Source organism: Heterocephalus glaber, unplaced genomic scaffold (assembly GCF_053883595.1).
Source record: "Heterocephalus glaber isolate CG9 unplaced genomic scaffold, H.glaber_assembly_v1.0 deba00001613, whole genome shotgun sequence".
Classification (NCBI taxonomy): Eukaryota; Metazoa; Chordata; class Mammalia; order Rodentia; family Bathyergidae; genus Heterocephalus; species Heterocephalus glaber.
This window is the reverse complement of record NW_028258384.1, coordinates 36,367,509-36,391,616: the sequence shown is the minus strand read 5'-3', so window position 1 is coordinate 36,391,616 and position 24,108 is coordinate 36,367,509. Positions and strand designations below refer to the sequence as shown.

General features: G+C 39.8%; 1 long non-coding RNA gene across 1 annotated transcript; it reads right to left on the bottom strand.

The window, feature by feature from the left end:
- Positions 1 to 8,549: 8,549 nt before the first annotated feature.
- On the bottom strand, positions 8,550 to 13,505 carry LOC147822555 (uncharacterized). The gene is made up of 2 exons (XR_015445607.1): positions 12,925 to 13,505; positions 8,550 to 9,126 (listed from the first exon to the last, which is right to left on the bottom strand). It is a non-coding gene; the product is annotated as an uncharacterized LOC147822555 (long non-coding RNA).
- Positions 13,506 to 24,108: the final 10,603 nt, after the last annotated feature.

Below are 24,108 nucleotides of genomic sequence, written 5' to 3'. Positions count from 1 at the left end.
AAAGTTTGTATGAATATGTGTATGCAAGCCTTTGTGTGGGCATGTATCGGATGCAGGGATTTTGTATGTATGGGTCTTTGCACCCATCCCTCATGACAAGGCACTTGAATAATATGTATAAAATATGTTGAAGAAATAAATGAAATGCCTTTTTCTTCCAGGTCTATGGACCCATGTTCTTGTGCCTACTCTAGAATCCTTCACTATCTTACCTTTTGTCCCATGCCTGCCTTTCTAATCTGCAGCCCTGAGTGACCCCTTGAAGGTGGCTTTTTCCATGCTTGGCTTATTGGAGAAAACTTGCTCATCCGGTTCCCTGCCAAAAGCTGCTCTCTTCCCTAAGCTGGCCCCATCTGGCTGTTCAACAGTCCATTCATTCCTTGCTTGCTGACTCCCTATCACATTCCCTACAGCAGCTGCTCCAAATTTCCTGATCTTGTCAGGCCCCCAGTTCCAGCCCTCCCCATCATTCTCAGGAGAGGACCTCACCTCCTTCATTACTGAGAAGATTGAAGCTAACTAACAGAAGCTTCTTTGGCTTCCATCTGATCCATTCCCACACAGCTATTGCAAATGCTTCCAGCTCTCAGGAAAATGTGTTGGTTCACCTTGCCAAGGTTAAGCTCTTTGCTGGTGCACCTTATCCTAGCCCCAACTTTAATAATATTAATAGCAATAAGAGCAAAAAGGAAACACTTAGCTCTTGCAATGAGCTGCAGACTGAACTAAGCACTGAGAAAACAACCCTGACATTTATTGAAAAACTATGTCATTAACATGCAAAATTTCTATTTTCTAAGCTTAAACAAAATGATTGCAAATATATAAATGCAACCAGTTGTCCGTATTTGTGGGTCAACATCCACAGGTTCAAAAATTGCAGATGAAAAATATTTGAAAACCTCATTGCATCTTTACTGAGTGCATACAGAATTTTTCTTGTCATTATTTCTTGAACAATACAGTATAATAACTATTTACACAGCGTTTGTATTGTATTAGGTGTTTTAAGTAATCTAGAGATGATTTAAAGAACATGGAGGATGTGCATAGGTGATACACAAATATCACACCATTTTACATAAGAGATGAGCTTCTAAAGATTTTGGTATCGACAGGGATCTCCTCAAAAATGTAGAGAGTGACTGTAGTTGCATGACTCACTTTCTTACTTTTTTCAGAGATCTGCTCAAATTCCACCTCTTCAAAAAGTACTACTTTGCCTGTTATCTAATTTAACCTTCACAGAAAAATATTAGGATAGTATAATTTTTAACAGATCAGGATACTGAGGATCAGAGAGGTTAAGTAATTTACTTCAGGTTATTCTGCTGCTAAGTGATGGAGCTACGATTTGAGCTAAGGTCTAAATGTACAACTCTCCTTTTCTTCTCTCCTCTCTTTTTCTCCTCTCCTCTCCTCTTTTCTCCCCTTCTTCCCTCCTCCTCTTCCTCCTCCTCCTCTTCCTCCTCCTCCTCTTCTCCTCCTCCTCCTTTTTCTCCTCTTCCTCTTCCTCCTCCCCCTCTCCCCATCTCTCTCTTTCCTTTTGCTTGAAGTTCAAAAGGTTATCTTAATCATTTTCCTCAGTGTGTGCCAAATAATCATCCTTTCCCCAAATATAAGGGAGCTATAATAAAAAGTAAAAGACACAGTAGGGAAATCATGAAAAATATTACCAAAATAAGGAGTTTGAACTTCATTCTGTTAGTCAATGATTCCACGATTTCAAAAAGCAATGTTTGGAGTGCTTGTTAATAGGGTGAAGTTCTGGGCTCCACCCTCAGGCATACTGGGACAATAACTCAGGATGGGCAAAAGCAGAAGGATTGAGACAATTTTGGATTCTGTGATAGCATTGCAGAGAAGAGATGACAGTGGCCTGGTCTATGGTGGTGGTAATGGCAGAGGAGAGACATGTCAGACTTTTTTTATTGTGGTCAAATACACATAACATAAAACTTACCATTACAAGCATTTCAAAATAAGTGATTTAACCTCTTGGAGCCTCAGCTTCTCCAAATAATATCAAGCCTACCTATCTCAGAGAGTTGGGCAGAGATGAAGCATGTAAAATCCACCCTGAGTCAGTACATGATTAGTTACTATTATTTCTTGCTTAATAAATGCCAGTGAATATGTAGCTCAGTGATTTTGAGTATCCAGGAAGCTCCCAAACCCATCTGCACAGGATCTTTGAGTACTGTGATGAATGGACTGGATTTGCCAGCTCCTGTCAGTAGGAGCAGTCCTCTTGGGGTCAACTCAGACTGGAGCCAAGTAGTGAGAGTTAAACTTAACCCAGGACAGTTTAACGCCCCTCAAAACATTACTTCTCTCTACATTAAGATGTGTAAAGCTTATGTAAACTTTATATGTGGGTGATTAGGTAGAGAATCAGTTTGCCTTGAAAGGACAACTTATCACAACCACTCCCTGGCCTGTTTTCTCTGTGAACCAAAGGAAGCAAATAAAAGCCTAAAGTTTCTTGACATTAGATATAGGAGGAGATTGCCCAATTGTAAGATAGGAAATTCCTTTCCTCCTCCCAAACCTCTTCTTCATTTCCTCCTCCCCCATTCTTCTCTCATTTGAAAGCTTCCATAAATACCAAACAAATGTTACATCTTTCTTTTTTAAATGAGAATGTGATGGAGTGCCTGTAATGTCAAAACTCTCCTAGGTGTTACTGAATTTTTCCTTCAGGATTCAGAAAGCATTTAAGGGTCCTGCAAGACTGCAAAGGTCAGAAGCATCTATTGCTCAGATCTGTATCTCTACAAGCTGCAGAAAATTTTCCCAAATCTCCATTGATCCTGAGTCATTCCTGAAAGTTGTTTTTATTTTATTTTTTAGAATGCCTCCTGCTGCTTCTTAAATTTTAGTGCTACAGAGAAAGTGCTCAGAGTCCTCTCTGAACAACATGTTGGGCCTGGCTCTTAGGAGCTTCCATTCAAAAGCGACTTACATGGAAAGGGATGTTTTGTTCTCCTCTGCATTTTTCCTCTGTTTCTTTGTTTCTCTGTCTGTTCTTCTGCTCCTTCTCATTGAGTATTTAGAGTGTTCACCCATAATTATATGCTTTCCTGCCTCCTCACATAGGGCAGCCTGGGAACTGTCTGCCGATTGGAAAGACTTCCTTCCCATGGTTGGAGTTGCTGCCTGTACATGTCTACTAATACTCTCCAGAGCTTTCTTAAATGGGATGTGTTTCAGCAAAAAACTAGATTCAAGCAAAATGCCTGTTAGAGGAAAAGAGTGAACAAGTGGTTTACATAGTAGATTCAGGGAAGTCTGCCACTGAGCCCTATCATCTAATCAGAATCCAGTTCGGGGCTTCAATGGAAAAAGTTTGCTCTTATCTATTTAGGGGAAATCAACTCTTCCCCTCCAATCCTAGGCCCTAATCTAAATAGTTGGCCCTCTGTATTGGTAAATTCTATATCTACAGATTCAATTAACCTGAACGTCAAAAATATTTATTAAAAATTGTGTCTGTACTGAACATGTGCAGACATCTCTCCTTGTCATTATTCCCTACACAATAGAGCACAACAATTTACCTGGTGTTTACATTGTCTTAGGTGTTATAAATAATCTACAGTTGATTAAAGTATCCAGAAGGACATATGCAGGTTATATGCAAATACTATACCATTTTATATAAGGAATTTGAACACAGACAGATTTGGATTCTGCATATGTCCATGGATATTGGGGGGTTACAGTGTGACAGAGCCCAACTCTCATCTTGTTCATTTCGATGGGGAGCAAAAGGCCAGTCCACAGCCTATGTTCAAAATGGAATGACCATCCTTGAGGAAAGAAGAAAGGATGTCTTACAGAGTGAATTCTGCCTTTGGAGACTTTCTGAGTGATTGTATCTGAGCCTGTAAGACACAAAGGCCTCCCAGTCCCTGCAGCCAGTGACTCTGGATCAGATTCATAACTGTGCTCAAGTTTCTATACCTCTCTTTCCCTCAGATGATCCTGATAAGAAGTTGGGTCACTCAGACTGCCCCACTTATTTCTGAGGATTCTAAGTGATGCCTCCTATGTGCCTATGACCAGACCTGTAAGTTAAAATTACTTCTTTGTTCTTTTTCTTCTATGCCAAAACTTGGCTATTGTTGCTGAGGGTGGCTATTAAAAGAATGCTGGTGTCCATGCCTAAGGATCCATCTAGCACTATTTGGTTCTCTGGGAACCACTGGAAAGCTGTTATGGACAGAGGCAGGACAAACTATCCTGTCTCTAATTCTCTTCCACACTGGTTCAATGGGGCTTCAAGCCAGGCCACCTGAAGTCTAGAGTCTCATCAAGTTGTGTGTGAATTGTTGTCGGGCTCTTGGTCTCAGCACTCACCCAGAAGCTCACAAAGTCCCTGTTGGTTTCTGGCCACTCTTCTCACCAGAGTGGTTTAAACCCAAACACAATGGGCCAAAGGAAGAGCAGGAGCCATGCCAGTTTCTCAAATCAGTCTTCCCTCAGCTGAAAGCCCATTTCCCCCTAATGCAGCTCTATCTCCCCTACAACAAGCAATATATATTTTTTTCATTCTTTCAGGACAGATTTGTAGCAACTTGGCACCATATACACAGCATTTCAGACCTCTCCATTTCTAGGCAGGGTTTTTGCTTTTACAGTTGTATAAGCAGAAGGGACAACTTGGCCAAGGACCTAGGGTTAAAGAAAGTTGTTTGTGTTCATTTCCGTTTCTTAAGAAGATTGCTTGAATATGTTTAAATGTTGACAGGAGAGTTGAGAAAGAAGAAGATGAAAACATGGGAATAGACAGGGATAATAGCTGGAGTCATGCCTCAGTGGACGGCAAAAGGGAGGACTTCCTTATCCTTTGGGACAGCAGGAGAAAGAGAGCATTAGATGAGTACCAACCAATTTAGACAGTTTAAGAATGGTGGAGGAGGAAGTTGAGCATTTCCATCTGAAAAGTCTTTTTCCATATGAAATGAGAGAGGAAAGGTAGGAGATGTTGATCAGAGGCAAGATGAAATTGAAGAATATTTTAAATTGCTGGAGGTTTGAATAAGCTAATTAGGAAACCAAAAATTTCTGTAGCAGCAATAAGGATCCAATCAAGATTGGTCATCATGAGTCACCAGTATACAATAGTCGGTCCAATTGTATGTTTCTATGGGGCCTAATTGTATGTTTTTCCAGGTGGGCTTAGCACCTGGCAGGCATGGAGAAAAGCAATTCCATTATCTAAAGTGGAAACAACCTTCTTGGCTCTTTTTTGCAATGGAAAAGGAGGTGAGCTAAGAGTGGACAGACCTGGGTTCATGTCCCAGTTTCATCGTCATCTGTATGACAACAGGGTAACTAATGTGACCTTTCTACATCACTTATTCTACCTGAAAAGGCTGGTATGTGATTGAAAAAAAAGGGTAGAGAATGGCAAAAGCCATATGTAGGTCATGAAAATGTCAAAACCAAAGAAAACGCAAAGAGTTCTATCAAGCTGCAAGAAAAATTTAAAAACATTTCTAACACATGCTACAAAGGCCTTATGATACAAAGATATTTTACAAATCAAAAACAAAGCAAAAAAATTGGCAATATGAATGAGTAGTCAACTAACAGAAGAAATTTCAAAGAGCCAATAAACATAAAATTAATGTATAACCTCATTGATATATAAATTAAAATTAAAACGAGCTACAATTATCTCTTCCCACCTTTCAGATTTACAAAAGTTAAAACAAACCAATAATAATTAGTGCTTATGAAAGTGTGGGGACCCAAGTATTCTCATCCACTGTTGGTAGGAATGTAAATGGGCATAATATTGTTAGCCCAGGAATTCTATTTCTAGCAATTTATCCTACAGATATACTCATGCAAATACACAAAGATTTATGAAAAGATATTATATCTACTTCAACTTCAAAGTAAGTTGCTGACAGTACACTTTCTCTCAAAATGCTTCAGCATGCATATTATTTATTGGAGTTCCTTATTTATTTATGTTTCTCTTTTTTGTGATAAAATGAACATGCAATGAATTGCACAGATCTAAAGTGAATGATTCAACAGGTTTTGACAAGTAGATCTACTTCTGTAGTCCCAAACCCTATGAAGACATAGAACATTATCATCACCCCAGAAACTTCCCATATGTCTAGCCCTACCACACACCATAGTGTAACTTTGAAACTATTTAAATGAACTTCTAATTTTAGAATAGTTTTAAATTTACAAAAAATTTCAAAGGTAGTAACAGAGTCACTATATAGGCCACATCTAGTTTTCCCTATTGGTGACATCTTGTCACTAAGTTACATTTGTTAGAACCAATGAATTACTACTGATATATTAATAATGGCTGTCCATACTGTTTGAGATGCCTCCTTCCTGTTCCAGGATGCCATCCAGAATACTACCGTACAATTAATTGTCATCTCTCCTTAGTCTTCTCTTGGCTGTGAGAGTTTTTCAGATTTTCCTTGATTTTTATGATCCTCACAATTTTGAGGAGTACCATTCAAGGTATTTTATAGATTGTCCCTCAGATTAGGCTTGTCTGATTTTTTTTTATGAGTAGATTGTAGTTTGTGAATTTTTAAATTAATAAATCAAGCTTATTTTATTACTTCAAGTGTTAATGATAAAAAATTTCAGCACAGCTGTTCCATTCAAAAAAATGAAAGTACATACTGTGTTTCTAGCTCAATAAACAGATGAGCCTGATGTCTTTGAATGACATAACAATTGAGCATTGTACAGTACATCTCATGAAGACCCATAAATTAAAGAACTACTGCTATAAAGTTAGTGATTATGAAACAAATATGCATTCATAGTTTCAGCTTCTTTTCTTTCCCTCTACCATCAGGTGCTCCATCCATTTTGCCCTTCTGTGTTAAAGGCTTTGGTCCTTGTTTCTTTTTCTCTGCTTTTTCTTTCTCTTCTAGTTCCATGTTTTCTCTTTCAATCAGTGTAATTAAGGTATTGTAATCGGCAACTCTCCTCAGTTCAGATTTGATTGGTTTATTAAGTCCAGAACAGCAATGGAGCTCCAGTTTTGTGACTTTTATATACTTATAATAACCATATCTAGCTTTTATAGTCATACTCAATAAAAATATATATTTTCTCCTACCCCTCCCACTTCCCCTTCCTCTTTGCCCCCTTTCTTCCTATTTCACTTTATTTATTATACTTTTTGGTCCTTACTTACACTTTCAGTTTCTCACACTAGAGAAACTATTCGGTATTTATACATGTGTGTCCTGTTTATTTCACTTAAGAGTATCGCCTCAATGTGCATCCATTTAGCTATAAATGTCTCTAATTTCTCATTTTTTATGGCTGAGTAGTACTCCATTTTATAAAAAAACCCCACATTTTCTGAGGGGTAGGGGAAAGGAAAGAAGAGAATGGAATTAATATGAGAAAATGAAAAAAAGGAAACAAAGTCTTTGTAAATAGGGAGGGATGGAGGGGTTGAAGGGAGGGCAGGGGAAGGGTGAAAAATAAGAACCAAGAGAGATTATGTAAAGGTGCAAATTTCCAATGATGAATGTCATTATATTGTATACCTAAAATGTGCCAATAAAGTAATATTTTAAAAAAGATTTTCTACAAGTGTTAACAATTACTGAAAATATTATTCAGTCAACTTAACACACATACACAAAAAGATAACCTAACTCCCAAAATGTCAGATTTATTTGCCACATGTTAATAAAATTAGTTCCTCCAACAAAAAACAAGGAGTTCTAATGTTTGGGAATTCTTCTACAGAAGCTATAGGAGAATATAGTATTTTTTATTAAGGGAATAGGTAAATGAGCCTAATATGGTAACTAGAGCATAAAAAAATCACTGTAGAAACTTTTCTGTTTTGTATAAGATTATTTTTTAGATGTTCCTAGTTTATCACCAAGAAAGTGTGACTATTAAAAACATGAAATAAAATAATTAAAAGAAACATTCAATTTTATGTTTGTTCAGCATTTTAAATTATTTTCCAAAGCCCCTTAAATATCTATTATTTGATTTGCATATGGGCTTTAAAACACAGGAATATAAATAAAGCACTTAACCACTTTTCAGCTAGAAGGTTAAGTAAATGAATACAGAAGTTAGAAGTTTAAATAAACTAGTAAGAAATCTAATGCTTTTGGTCTAGAAATCAGAAAACCTTCCCACGAATGGTCATATGCTACTGAACTAATCACTCTCTAAAACTTAACTTTATCTACAAAAATGGTGCTATTACCAGCATTTCTGACCCTTTTATACTTTCACCTGAGAGGCAAAATGATATAGTCAGTGATAAAATTGTGTGCTTCTATACAAATGTAAAGAAATGATGTGCTACTTATAAGACACAGTGTGCCAGGCTCTGTTAGTCTTCTTATATACATCTCTCTTGGTTCAGTTTTATGTTCATAATAACACATGTTTGCAAGCATAAAGTAGGTACTACTACTATTTTAAAAAGGAAACTGAGTCTCAGAAAAGCAAGACAATTAATATATATATATATATATTGTCAGGTAAAAGGGCCGAAGACCAAGACCAGACCAGGCCACAACAAGCCTTTATTAGGGGAATAGATCTGCCGGGCTGTCTCTGAACAAAGGAGAGACAAAAGCAATATGGCTGGGGCAGGGAGAGTCTTTTATAGAGACTGGGGTGGGGCTTGTAGGGGCTGAGGCAGGGTTGAATGAGGTAGTGACTAGGGAATGGAGGAGCCGGTGATGTCACTAGGTGGTAGGAGGTGAGCGAGTATTAGGTTACTGTCTAGGTGGGAACAGGGGCATGCTGGGAAGAAGGGTTTGTTCTTTGGTGGGAGCAACCATCTTGGCATGATGTCACACAGGGGAGGGGGCAAGGCACCATAGGAAGAGGGCAGCTACTATACTTAATAGCTGCTGAGGTGGTGGGAGACCTATCATTCCAGGCTTTTGTTTTATGATAGTTGGGTGAAGGTCTCTTCTTCTGGAGCTGCTTCCTGCTGACAAGGGGCGAAGATCAGGGCTAGACCTGGATCTGATGAGGTCAGTGGCAAGTGGGGACCTCTTCCTTTTGCCATACTGGCTGGTTCCCTGCCATGATGAACTCTGTGGCTGTCTGGCTGGTGAATGCCCTCAATCGTTTCTGCAAGAAATTTTGAAAACAGCGAACCAGGCATGGTCCAAAACAGAGAATTAAACAGATAATACTGAGGAGTCCCAAGAGTAGTAATAGCCAGGTGAGCCATGAGCTCCAGGAACCAAACGTACCCCACTATTGATTAGTACCTTGGGGGGCATATCTATCTGGCCCATTGAGTTTTAATTTTTTTCATTTGACATGTAATTTTTTATTTATTATTTACATAGGTTTTACAGAGACAGCTGGATGTTTAGGGGCTCATTTGTTATAGAAGTAAGAGACTGTTATGGAAGAGATCATAGCTCCTGATCTAAGGGCCCATGTGTCATGTCCTTGCTGTTAGAGAATGAGTGGAAAGGTGATAAACACAATTTATATAATCTTTATAATCCTTTTTTGGGGGGGGGAATATAAAAGGTGTATGTAACTGAGCAAATGTCTTTTGGAGGCCAACATACCGATGAGTGTAGTGTTACTATGAACCTGACTTCTTCTTTAAATTCAAGGCCAGGAAAGTTTTATTCCTGTATCTCTCAGTTTTTGGAGGCCTCCTAGATATATTTAAAAATAAAGAGAACTGATAACCTCAACAAGGACACTGGACGACTTAAGGTGATCAAGTGTAACATAAAAGGCTTGATCTTTTTAGGCAAGGGTAGGTATCCAGGAAATATGAGCACAATGAGAAGAGGCATCATAAACAGAGAACAAGGATGTACATTATTTTAAAAGGAATAAATCTTGTAGCTGCTTGGTATAGAACTTATCCTGACTGTGGCTGACAAGCACGTGATTTCTTCTCAATACTCTTACTTTATGGTTTGTTTGGGGTTTTTTTGATCATTACATGATAGTTAATTAGTTATCACAGAATCAGAAAAACACTTATCTAAAAGGAGAGATCTGGAGACCAGTGGTTTCTAGGATTGGTTACCTGTAAAGAATTTTTTAAAATTTTTTTTGAAAAGAATCTGTACACACTTGTAGCTAATTAATGATTTTTGCTTCTATTTAGTACCCAAAGTTTTGTCTTTTTGAAATGGCTGTGTCGTGAGTGAACCAAAAGATTTTAATGGGTGGGCTATGTCTTAATTTTTCTGAAGTCTAGCTTTATTATTATGTCATTGTTTTGTGCCTCTTTTGGTTATTTTTTCTGCTGGGTGTTTAAGACCAAGTTAAAGTGAGACCTGTGTCAATCAATATGAACCTCTTGTTATCTGTTAAGGTCAGTTAAGTCTCCCCAGGCCATTACTTTGGAACCATGCATAGTGCCTCTCTGCTTCTCTGTCAGTGTCAGCCATCTGGATGGGTTATGGCCTTGTTTGACCAAGTTGCTTTCAGTGAAAGCAGTGGAGAGTTTTTTCTTGGTGACCCTCCTTTGGCACACAGTACATTGTCCTCTGGTGTCCAGCAATCTCCCAGTTTAGGAGGTTGAGTGACTTACCAAAGATGTAGGACCCTGTAGAGAAGGTTCCCTCATGTCCTGGAACTTTGTTGACCTTGAGGGGCCAGGGCCAAAATATTGGCTGTCCTCATAGCCCTGTTACCTTTTAGTTTTGGTCTCCAAACTTTAGTTGTTGAACACCCAGAAGAGAAGGTCAATAGCGTTAGCATTGTAACAAGAATAATGAACTTAACTATTATAGTTTTACCTGAATAACAAACATTTTGGAATTTAAAATATAGAGAACTGTTACTGTCATCAGTCATGGTTGTTTTTTAGTAGTTGAATTCCTGTAGAATATTAACAGAAAAAGAGCCACAAATAATATTTTAACATGACAATTATGATGACTTTACCTTTGTAACACATTTAAATGTCCACCTTGATATAAAATAGCCATCATTAAATGTACTCATTTTTTTAAAACACCAAAAGTTTTTACCTAAATTATCTTTTAAAAAATAAATAAATAATCTTTTGATAGGATACCATCTAAAGAAAATACCCCATGTATGTATCTGTTATCATAAATAGCTAGAGTGTATGAAAAGGCAAATACCTGAATCAAAAAGAGGTTATTATCATAAACAAATATTAGAAAACCTGTACAGTAGGAAAGTATAAATACATTTAGTACACTAGAAAAAAAAAAACCTTGTTATTGTTGTTTTTTACAGGATATTTAGTCCTTTGAAAATGACCAGTGTAAGCACACCATAATAACATATTTAGAATTTATCCCTTTGATGACAATTGATATAAACAGTATAATAATATATTTAAATAATATTTATTCCTGTAAGTCTTTTATAAGGTTATGAAAACTATTGGGTCAGTCTCTTGTAAGATGAAAACTGTTGAGGTCCCCCTAGTGAACAAAGACTGGAAAATATTTCCATGCGGCCGCTCCTTTGTTCACCAAGGGGAGCATGCCTTGAACTTAATAACCTTTATCTATAAATAAAACAGCTGTAGGATTGGACAAAAACAAAGATATAAGACAATTTCTAAAACTAGAGTGCACTCAAATATATTTAGCCCAATGGAATTATAATCTCTTTATAATTTTAGGTTTATAATTATAAATAAGACTATTTAAACTTTTTGTAAGTCAATTAACAGAGATCTCTTGTAGAATTAAAATCAGAAGCAATGAAACCTCTATTTCTGTAAACCTTTTATAACAAACTTGAAACCAACAAGTAAACATACATATTTCCTTTATAAATCACTTTCGCACACCTTCTTGATGTACTTAGGCCTTTTGGTCTTGTCCTGCTAATAAGACAAACATATAAAATCCTTTTATATCAAAAATATATCTTTTACTTATAGCTTTTTAAATATTTTGTCTCCGACTCACTATAAACATTTTATACTTTTGTCCATCATTATCTCATCCCTAGTGGTCTTTGTTAAGTAAATAAAGTTCTAATTCCTGTTTAATGGTTAGACACAGGTGGTTTCTGTCACTGATTACAGCCCTAAACACATGACAGTTAAGGCACATATATCACAAGTTTGTTCAAGGATTTTCACTTCATTCTTTAGTTAGGATGTTATCTATAGTGGAGCTACAAATCAAAGAAGCTATATAACCTTCACTTTGAACAGCAGAAGCAATGGGCTAATGCAAGTTTTTAAAGGGATACACTACTTAGTTTGCTTCCACAACTACTTTAATAGCTAATCTATTAAGCTTTAAAACTTTTTCTTATCAACAGAGTTATAAAGTGGGGGAGGTATGAGCGGTGAGTGATCGGCTCAGGCTAGGAATACTTGAGAAGAACAGGTTTGACAGAGGGAGGGTTAAGAGCATAGGTAGAAAAGGCTTGTATGTAGGGGATTTCTGACCATTTGCCATTGCACTGACAGAAGTTGTGTAAATCACACAGTATGTTAAAATTGAAAGTGCCATTTTTGGGGCGTGGAAACCCATTATCTAATTTATACTGAGGCCAAACCTGATTACAATAGAAAACAAATCTTTTTGGCCTAAAGTCTGGTCCCAACAATCCGAGAGGTTTGAGTTGTGCCAGAAGGCAGCCCAGAGGCGTTGAGGGGCGGGGTTTGGATTGTTGGGCCCCCTGATTAGAGCGGGTGAGGAGGAGGCAGCCCCTGGGGAGAAAGACAAAGGGGAGAAGAGTCCTTGTCTCCTTTGACAATCTCCCAGTGAGTCTCCCAGAGGGAGAGAACGAGAGGAGGCGGGCCGATGGAACGTCTCCCAGGGGCACGGTCCTGGGCCCAGAGGCCGTGGGGGTTTCTCTGACCAAGCGCTTGGATTTCTGAGAAGTCCCCGGAGGGAGAGAGAACGAGACAGAGAACCCGACGAGAGGGAGGCTGAACTCCCTACTCACCCAGACATTGGTGACCGGTGTGGATGTGTAGCGTCAGCAATGGCAAAGGTAGAAAGCCCCCGAGGGTCCTGGCAACGGCAGATAGGTCCGTTGGAGATGGCCAAAAGGTCAATCAACCCCGTCCTGCGGGGGATCGTCCCTTAATGGACCATCTACCATCCGAGTCACGGCACCAGAAATGTCAGGTAAAAGGGCCGAAGACCAAGACCAGACCAGGCCACAACAAGCCTTTATTAGGGGAATAGATCTGCCGGGCTGTCTCTGAACAAAGGAGAGACAAAAGCAATATGGCTGGGGCAGGGAGAGTCTTTTATAGAGACTGGGGTGGGGCTTGTAGGGGCTGAGGCAGGGTTGAATGAGGTAGTGACTAGGGAATGGAGGAGCCGGTGATGTCACTAGGTGGTAGGAGGTGAGCGAGTATTAGGTTACTGTCTAGGTGGGAACAGGGGCATGCTGGGAAGAAGGGTTTGTTCTTTGGTGGGAGCAACCATCTTGGCATGATGTCACACAGGGGAGGGGGCAAGGCACCATAGGAAGAGGGCAGCTACTATACTTAATAGCTGCTGAGGTGGTGGGAGACCTATCATATATATGTATGTATTTTTAAAGGTATGAAGGGTAGTAAGAAAGCTGACAATAAGAAGCATGTCTACTTTGAGCAACTTGGAGAAAATACATGTGAATGAGGGAAGTCATGGTTGCCCACAGTGGTCTAGGCTGGCCCTGTGTAGGCGCATCCTGCAATGGCTGTAACCTGCCAGGGAAAGCACCACCAGGAGAGCCAGGACAAGGGCAGGGGAGGGAGATTCCCCAAGAGAGACTGAGATCGTTTGATAACAAATCCCATCTCCTAAATCAAGAAACTTTTCTAATCTTGAAGAGTTGACTATTCAGCACTTCACCAAGTAAGAATTCCTCACCACCTTCTGCTCAGATAGTGACTTGAAGCTGGATAATAAAACCAGTTCTAGGAATGCCCAAGCAAGAGCACAGCCTCAGCACTGAGTCTATTTTGGGAACATTCGGACATATTCTGCAGCATCATATTTATACTTTGGCAAAACAAGCAAAGTTTCAAAGAAATAGTCCTTGACTTCCCCCCTTACACTTTATATTTTCAGCTATTGAATGGGGTATTTCAAGCAGAGATATGAAGCAGGGGTTAGCTGGTTAACCATTACAATCCTTGGCCATGTATAGGAGGTAGGCCTGGATTTGAAAGAGCAAGTATTCATTATTCTGGGTTAATGGGGTCAGAGGGGGATCAAGTCAGTAAAATGTGAGAGAATTGATATGCGGAATGCTTGACAATAGCATATTCACACATTTCACAGAGGAAGGAGGCTAGGGTTACACCCAGCAAATGCAAATGCTTGATTAAAAAAACCAGCCTTAAGCATTTGCTATTTGCTGCCTCCTTTGTGCACTCTGAACAGCCTCACAAGAGGGTCTCAGTATCTTTTCTCAGTTCTATTTGGGTGTCTGTCTGTAACTTAGAATTGTCCCCCACCCCCAGCTCCTCCAGCTCCCCACCTCAAGTTCCACATGAACTTGGATTCTAGGAGGCTTGGGCAAGATGCCTCATTCTCCAAGTGAAGGTGTGTCCCAAGGGAAAGTGTGAGTGTTTGTGTGTGTGTTGGGGAGGGGCAGGAGGCCCACAAGTGGCTGATGGAAAATGAGCAAACACCTGGAGACACTCCAAGGCGAGACAGAATTTTAGATCCCTCACTGGTGAGGGGAGGAAGAAGAGCTAGGGAGGGCTGGAGACAGAGGAAAGAGATGAAATCCCAGAGCCTCTGCAGCTATTAAAGCTCAGCACCTGGCCTGGGGCTCTGCACATAAATGGCATATTAATTAATGTCCTAATGATAACTAAGATTCATTGAGCACTTCACATTTTCCTAGGCTATACTTTGTATGTATTATCTTTAATCGTTCAACACCATGTGGGAGGGGGATCATAATATTATTGTCTCCATTTTACAAATAAGATACTGAATTCCAGAGAGGTCAAGTAACTTGCTGAAGGTCACAATTAACAAGTGACAGAGTTAGGATGTGAAATCAGAGACTGCGCTCAACTTCTCACATGAGAGGCCTCAACATAGAAGTGATAGTTGGCAGGATGATGGAGCTAATTTTCTACTTCATGTCTCTAGATCTCCTCTCTTTCTTCTCACAGTCAGGTCTCCTCCCCCTCTTGCCAGTAATATTCTTTCCTATCTTCATTGCCAGGCCAGGGTGTTCCCCAGGTGCAGAGAGGAGCAGACAGGACACTACAGGAAGCCCAGTAGAGATCACTGCCCTGTCTCTCTGTCCTGTTCCCACCCTCTGTTGTTGTCATGTCTTCCTGGCCCCCTCCTCCACATTCTCACCCTCTTGGGCTAAGAGGTGCTTGCTGCATTTAGGCTTAAAGGTGTGGGACTGCATAACCTTTGTTCCTTTTCTCCAGCCCCATTGTGATTAAATGTGAGTTAATGGATAAAGATGCTTGTTAGTTTTGGGACACTAGATAAAAATCTGTAACAGACCTAAAGTCCCAAAGTAAACTACTCAACTCCTTGTTGGCCCGGAACTGATGTTCCGGACACCACAATCTATAGAACAGGCTGCAAATGTCTGCTGACCATCAGTACGTGACAGTCGACCACTAACCTTTGTCCCCTTTTCTTTAATTCTGTATGTTAACTTCCCCCTCAACCCCCTATAAAAACAGCCTCGGACTCTGAGCCAGTTGCCTCTCTAAGCTATTTTGCTTTGGGAGTGCCGTCTGGCCAGACTAATAAAGGTCTGTTTTACTTTCCAACTTGTCCGGTGTGTTCCTTCCTGGGTGTTCTTCGCTGCAGTCAGCTCCTCGGAGCGTTTGGTAAGGCCAACGGTCTTACAAAGGCTCAAGTGGTAGGGAGTGCAGTCTAAGCTTCCACACTGGCATCTCTAGAAAGCTGGCTTCTGCAAGCTGGCAGGCCCCCAGTCAGGCAGGCTTGCTGGCTCTGTCCGCCTGTCTTTTCTTCTCTTCTTTCTGTCACAGCTGCTCCCACTGACAGGTATTCAGAGACTTACTCTCCTTCCCTTAGGAACAGGATCAGAAAGTGCCTCCGTGAAGTCTTGCTTCTTCCCGCATTACTGGAGCACCAGCCAGGCCAGGCCACTGCAGGCAGCTGGCACAGATGCACAGGGATTAGCAACTCCTAAACTGTGGCTGACTTCCAGCACTTGCTTTCACACCCATCCTTTTCAATCCTCAACCACTGCTGCTTCCCCTCCCTCCCTCCCTCCCATTCTCTTTCTTTTAAGTATTTTTTCCCATTAAGTTTATTGGTACATTTTAGGTATAAAATACAGTTACATTCATCATTGGGACCTTGTACCATTACATGAATATCTTGGTTCTTATTTTTTCCCCTTCCCCTGCCCTCCCTTCACTCCCTCCACCCTTCCCTATTTGCAAAGACTTTGTTTCCTTTTTTTTTTTTTTTTTGGTCATATTTTTTTCCTTTCTTTCCTTTCCCCTGCCCCTCCCACTTCCCCTACTCCTTTAGACCTTTTCTTCCTATTACACTTTATCAACCATTCTCTTTCTCTCTCTCCCCTGTGGCACTAGGTATTGAACTCAGGGCGTTCACACTGAACTACATTCTCAGTCTTTTTAAAAATTTATTTTCAAATTTTGAGATAGGGTCTGGCTAAACTGCCCAGCCTGGGCTAAAACTTGCCATCCTCCCAGGATTATAGTCCTGAGACAGATCGCTAGGTTTGCTCTTCTTTTTGCTTTTGTCTCTCCTCGCCCTTTTCTTTCCTTTTTCTCTTCTCTTTCTCATCTGTCTTGCTTTTTGCTGTCTTTCTAGCTTTTTCTCTACCCCAAATTTATTTCTGCTAAGTGCACTTTAAAATTACTTGTTTTCAATCAACACAAAGATATGTGTGGACAAAATGTTTTCCCTTCCTATGCAACCTCTGGATTATAACCAGTGTTCATAGTTTGACTTGGGTCCTGCCACACTTTTCTCGTGAGTATTGCTGAATAAAATTTATAGGAAGCTATTGGTTTGGATTGAGCTCCTGTACTAGGCTCTACAGACTAAAGCAAAATTCTGTGCCACCAAGACAAGTTTGTTTATCTGGCCTTCTCAAAGATTTTAAAAAGAGGGAGAGGGAGAGGGAGAGGGAGAGGGGGAGATGGAGCTGGGGCAGGGAGTATCAATTCCTCAAGAAGAATAGTTGTAGTTGAAGTAGAGTCCCCTCTAGATTAGAGAAATTAGAGTTGATACATTTAAGCAAAAAGAGGTGGTCAATGGGTTCAGTTAAAACAGGGTAGGGGATAGTTTCCCAAAGAGAATGATATTTTTAAGTCTTTGAACTTGGATAGGACAGTATTTTCAACCTTGAGCCTGCATCAGACTGTCCTGAAGGGTTTATTTAAAAACTTGGATTTCACTCTCAGAGTTCCAGATTCATCAAACTCTGGGATGGCATCTGATAATTTGTATGTCTAAAGTTCCCAGGTGATGTTGAAACTGCTGATCTAGGGAACATACTTTAAGAACCACTGCTCAAGAAGATTTGCTATTCCCTTTTTTGTTGTGGATATTTTCTATCCCAACACGTATGAGGGCTTTGACATACTTCTACTCGTAGCAATTGTTCACCAGGGCAGGAATTCTCATCTAGGGACCAAGACCACTATATCTGCTTTTTCAAAGCACTTCCATCACCGTCAGATGATTCTGACCACCCTTCACTTGGGGAGAATTACTGAAGTGATACGTGACATTAATAATTTTTCAAAACCTAAAATAAAACAAATACTGGAATCACAATAAAACAGATAATTCTTTCTTTGATGATTCAGAAGCCACTTTGGAATCTGGCTGCTTTAGGATTCAGCTACATGTAGTTGTAGTTGTGAGACCTAAAACCACAAGATGTACTTTGCCCACCTGCTTGTGATAAGTGTTCAGCCGTCCCCTGGCAACAGCTAACCCAATGTCCCAGGTGTAACCATTTGCAGCTTGGGTACGCAAGGCACAACCAATCAGGTTTAATTGCCAATCTAGAACCTTGCTGTAACTACTATAAAAACCCCTGCTGATTTGAAGTCAAGGCTCTCAATCTTGACCCGCTGCGGCGGTGACGGTGACGGTTGGGGAGTCCCTGCTCGAGCTTGAATAAACGACCCGACCCTCGTGTGTTTACATCGGAATCGGCTCCTGGGTGGTCTTTGGGGACCTTGAAATCTGGGCACAACATTGTCCCTTCTATTTTATGACTCTTAAGGCTAGTCTGTAGCTACCAACAGTACAGGGAGTAGGGGAAATGAATGTTTCCCATGAATTCACCCCTCAACTCAAGAAATAGAACATTGTTCATAATTTGTACCAATCTATTTCATGTGATTCTTTCCCCAAACCGAGAGGAAGAATAGTTTTATTACATAAGTATGCATGCCTAAAGAATATTTTTTAAGTTTATAAAAATTGTATCCTATTGTACATGATCTTCTTGAATTTTCTTTTGTCATGAACATGTTACTAACATCCATCTATGTTGTTTAGTGTAACTGTATTTCATTTTTAATGCTGTATATTGAATGATATATTTACCTATTTTCCTGTTGGTGAATATTTGAGTTGCCACTAAATATTTGCTATTATGAACAGTACCTATATGGATATTCCTATTTTTGATTCCTGGTGCATATTTGAAAGAGAACAGACAAAGCAGTGAGATTGCTGGATTGTAAAGTATGCAAATAAAAATACTGCCAAAGTATTTTTAAAAGTGGTTGTACCCATTGGTAACCATGCCAGCAATATTTAAAAGTTTTTATTGATTTATATACTCTTCAACCTTTGGTATTATCTGATATCTTAATTTTTTGCCATGGGCATGAAGTATCATTTCATTGTAATCGAAATTAGCATTTCTCTGATTATTAATGAAGTTTGGTATCTTTTCAAACTTGGGTCACTTGGGTTTCTCCTGTCAAATGAATGTTTATGACCTCTGCCTGATTTTACATTAAAAAAAAAATTTCCAATCCTTCATCTTTCTCTACAGGACTCCTGTGTTGGTTGTACTTTTGTAATGATCTCCTCCGTGTTTATACCTTATCTTTTCATTTTCTTTATACAGCCTTTTGACAAACAGAATTTCTCAATGAAAATGTAGTTTAATCTGTTAGTCTTTATTTTAACGTTTGTACTTTTTGTGTCTTGTTCAAGAAATACTTTACTACCTTAAAAGTGTTGATAGGAATCCCGCCGGAGGCCGAGGAGGAACCACGGACTTCCGCCATGACTCGACTGTTCTGAGAGTTATTCCATAGGTGGCAGAGCTTGATCTGAGTGAACTCTGAAGTGGAAGAATTCAGGAAAAACCAAATTGAGACCTTCTAGGGACAATATCATTTACCAATGACTTTGAGTTGTTGCAACATTTTCTGCTAAAATTCAAGACAAAGGATCACCCTGCTGCAGACAGGCAGGTCTGCCCACGCCCTAACGAGGTCCCCAGTTGCGCGGAAGACACCGAATCACCCCACTGCAGACAGGCAGCCACCTGGTTCCACACTACAAAGACGCAGAGGAAACCAGACCACCAGACCAAGGTACTGAGTCCCGCTGCTCCCGGCCCAGAGGTAGGGGCTTCTGAGCCGCTGTCCCACTGTTCCTGGTCCAGAGGAAGGGGCTTCCCGGTCACCATCCCTCCCGCTGCTCCCAGCCCAGAGGAAAGGGCTTTTGGGCCACCTTCTGTCCCCTTGCTCCTGGCCCAGAGGAAGGGGCTTCCAGGCCACCATCCCTCCCACTGCTACCGGCCCAGAGGGAGGGGCTGCTGAGCCGCCATCCCACTGCACCTGGTCTAGAGGAAGGGGCTTCCCAGCCACCATCCCTCCCGCTGCTCCCAGCCCACAGGAAGGGGCTTTTGGGCCACCATCCCTACCGCTGCTCCTGGCCCCTGTCCCACCTCTCTCAGTTCAGAGGAGGTAATCCATGCAGGTGATCCCCCGCCCCAGTCAAAATGAGAAAACACGTAAATAAGTATCAAAACCAGACTTCCAGATCACCTACAGCAACCGTAAAGGGAAATGAGATGGAACACTCTGTCAACCACCTGGACCCACTGAACTGGCAACAAAAGGGGATCTGGAAAAAATGAAATCAGAAATAATTTCTCAGATAACAGGAGAAATTGTGCCCCTAGTGCAAGACATGAATAATAAATCTAGAGAGGAGCTCAGGAATATGATGGAATCCCAACACAAGAAACAAATGGAATCCATAAAACAGATGGAAATAGATTTCCAGGACATGAAAAACTCCACTGAAAGTCTACACAGCAGAATGAGCCAATGTGAGGACAGAATTTCAGATATACAAGATAAGATTGCAATTAGTGACCAGAAAAGAAAAATTGCTTCAAAATGATAAGGGAACATGAGAAATCAATCCAGTAGCTGCTAGATGATGCAAAGAAGAATGACATAAGACTGATTGGAGTCAATGAAGAAACAGGAGAGAGTGCAGATGACATAAAAAATCTCTTCACAGAAATAATGGCAGAAAACTTCCCCAGCAGGGGAAAAGAGCTTGAAATACAGATAAGTGAGGCATATAGGACTCCAAATAGCCTTGATAAAAAAAAAATCTACACATAGGCATATAATTGTTAAGATTCCAGAAACACAACAGAAGAACAAAGTTCTCCAAGCAGTCAGAGAAAAGAAACAAATCATATACAAAGGAAAGCCCATCAGAATCACAGCAGACTTCTCAACACAAAACATCAAGGCAAGAAGAGCTTGGAGTGACATATTCCAAGCCCTAAAAGAAAACAGCCTCCAAACCACGTTGAGGTACCCTGCAAAACTATCTTTCAAAATAGATGGGGAAATAAGATACTTTCATGACAGAGAGCACCTTAGGAACTTCGTGAATACCAAACCAGCACTCCAAAGAATTTTACACAATATCCTAGGAACAGACATTGAGGATCACAACCCCAGGAAGCAAAGCAGAATGAACCCATCTGGCATGACAAGAAATTAAATGTAAAGGGGGAGCACCCAACAAAAAGAAAAAGTCATGGTAATGACAAGTCAATATGTTTCACTTATAACCATCAATGTTAATGGTCTCAATTCACCAATCAAAAGAAATAGACTGGCAGAATGGGTCAAGAAGCAAAATCCAACACTATGCTGCATACAAGAAACACACTTAATTCAAAAGGAAACTCATAGACTGAAAGTTAAAGGGTGGAAAACAATACTCCATGTGATAGGAACCCCAAAAAAAGCAGGAGTAGCTATCCTCTTTGCAGATCAAGTAGATTTCAAACCAACACTGATTAAGAGAGATGAAGGGAGCAAGCCAAGAGGAAGAGATGACAATCATAAATATCTATGCACCAAACACTAGTGCACCCAACTATATAAAACAAATACTAACAGACATGAAAAGTCATATATGCACTAATACAATTGTAGTGGGGGACCTCAACACCCCACTGTCACAAATAAATAGATCAACTAGACAAAAAATAAGCAATGAAACACTAGAACTCAATCGAACTCTTGAACAAATGAACTTAACAGATGTTTACAGAGTCTTCCACCCCACAAAATCAGAATACACATTCTTCTCAGCTGCACATGGGTCATTCTCCAAAATAGACCACATACTCACACATAGAACATGTTTAAGTAAGTGCAAAGGAATTGAAGTTATCCTCTGTATATTATCAGACCATAGTGTGATGAAATTGGAGATCCATAGCAAAAGAAACTCAAAAAATTTCATAAACACGTGGAAATTGGACAACACACTTCTGAATAACCAATGAGTCACAGAGAAAATTAAAGAAAAAATCAGACAGTTCCTTCAATTAAATGACAATGACAATACAACATATCAGAATCTATGGGACACAATGAAAGCAGTCTTACGAGGGAAATTCATAGCAGTGAATACGCATATTAGGAAAACACAATGAGCCCAATTAAACAACCTGATGCTGAACCTCAAGCTTCTAGAAAAAGAAGAGCAGGACAACCCTAAAGCTCATACAAGGGAGGAAATTATAAAGATCAAAGGAGAAATCAATGCAATGGAGACTAAGAGAACAATACAAAAAAATCAATGAAGCCAAGAGTTGGTTCTTCAAAAGAATCAACAAAATTGACAAACCTTTAGCCAACCTTGTCAGAAAAAGGAAAGAAAAGGCCCAAATCCATGCAATTAGGAATGAAAAGGGTGATGTCACAACAGACCCAGCAGAAATCCAGAGGATCATCAATACCTACTTCCAGAACCTATATGCCAATAAGATGGAAAACACAGAAGAAATGAACAGATTCCTAGATACATATGAATTACCAAAGTTGAATGAAGAAGACCTAAAAATTTTGAACAACCCAATATCAACCAATGAAATTGAAAATGTATTTAAAAACTTATCAACTAAGAAAAGCCCGGGCCCTGATGGCTTTACTGCTGAATTCTACAAGACATTTAGAGAGGAACTGCTGCCACTACTGTTTAAACTCTTCAATGAAATTCAAAGGGAAGCAATACTCCCAAATTCACTCCTGGAAGCAAGCATCACCTTGATCCCCAAAGCAGAGAAAGACCCAACTGAAAAAGAGAATTATAGGCCAATCTCACTAATGAACATAGATGCAAAAATCCTTAATAAGATAATGGCAAAGAGAATGCAGAAGATCATCAAGAAGATCATGCACCCTGATCAAGTGGGATTCATCCCAGGGATGCAGGGATGGTTCAATATATGCAAATCAATCAATGTAATACACTATATCAATAGAGGCAAGGACAAAAACCATATGATTATCTCCATAGACACAGAAAAAGCATTTGACAAAATCCAACATGTATTTATGATAAAAACCCTACAAAACATTGGAATAGATGGTCTCTACCTCAAACTGATAGAAGCCATCTATGAAAAACCAACAGCCAATAGCATACTAAATGGTCAAAAACTGAAATCCTTCACACTCAAATCAGGAACAAGACAAGGATGTCCACTATCACCACTCTTGTTCAATATAGTTCTGGAAACATTAGCCACGGCAGTTAGACAATAGAAAGAAATAAAAGGAATAAAGATAAGTAATGGAGAAGTCAAATTGTCATTATTTGCAGATGACATGATACTCTATATAGAAGACCCCAAGAACTCCACCAAAAGTCTTCTAGACTTAATAACCAAATTCAGTCAAGTAGCTGGTTACAAGGTCAACACACCAAAATCAATAGCTTTCCTCTACACCAGTGACAGACTCACTGAGAGAGAAATAGGGCAAATAATTCCTTTCACAATAGCATCCAAAGAACTGAAATACCTAGAAATCAACCTAACAAAAGAAATCAAAGACCTCTTCTCTGAAAAATATGGCACTCTGAAAAGAGAGTTGAAGATGACATCAGAAAATGGACAGACATCCCCTGTTCCTGGGTAGGAAGGATGAATATAGTGAAAATGGCCATACTTCCAAAACTGCTATATAGATTCAGTGCAATTCCAATTGAGATCCCAGCAGCATACTTCGTGGACCTTGAGAAAACAATCCAAAAATTCATTTGGAACAAGAAGAGACTCAGAATAGCAAAAGCAATTCTAGGTAACAGAGACATGGCAGGGGGTATCACATCCCCCAACTTGAAACTATATTACAAAGCTACTGTGATAAAAACAGCATGGTACTGGCAAAGAAACAGACCTGAGGACCAGTGGAACAGATTAGAAGATGCAGAAACAACACCAGACACACTCAGCCATCTCATCTTCGATAAAGGAGCCAAACACCTTCACTAGAGGAAAGATGGACTCTTTAATAAATGGTGCTGGAAAAATTGGGCTTCAACTTGCCAAAGATTAATACTAGACCTGTATCTCTCACCATGCACTAAACTAAAATCAAAATGGATTAAAGATCTAAATATTAAAATAGAAACTCTGAACCAGTTGGAACAGAGTTTAGGTAGAACCCTTGAAGACATCGTTGTAGGAAAAGATTTTATGAACAAAACCTCAGTTGCCCGTCAACCAGCCAAATCAACAAGTGGGATCTCTTCTTATTAAAAGGCTTCTGCACAGCAAGAGAAACCATCCAGCAGTGTGAAGAGACAACCCACAATGTGGGAAAAAATCTTCACCTGCTCT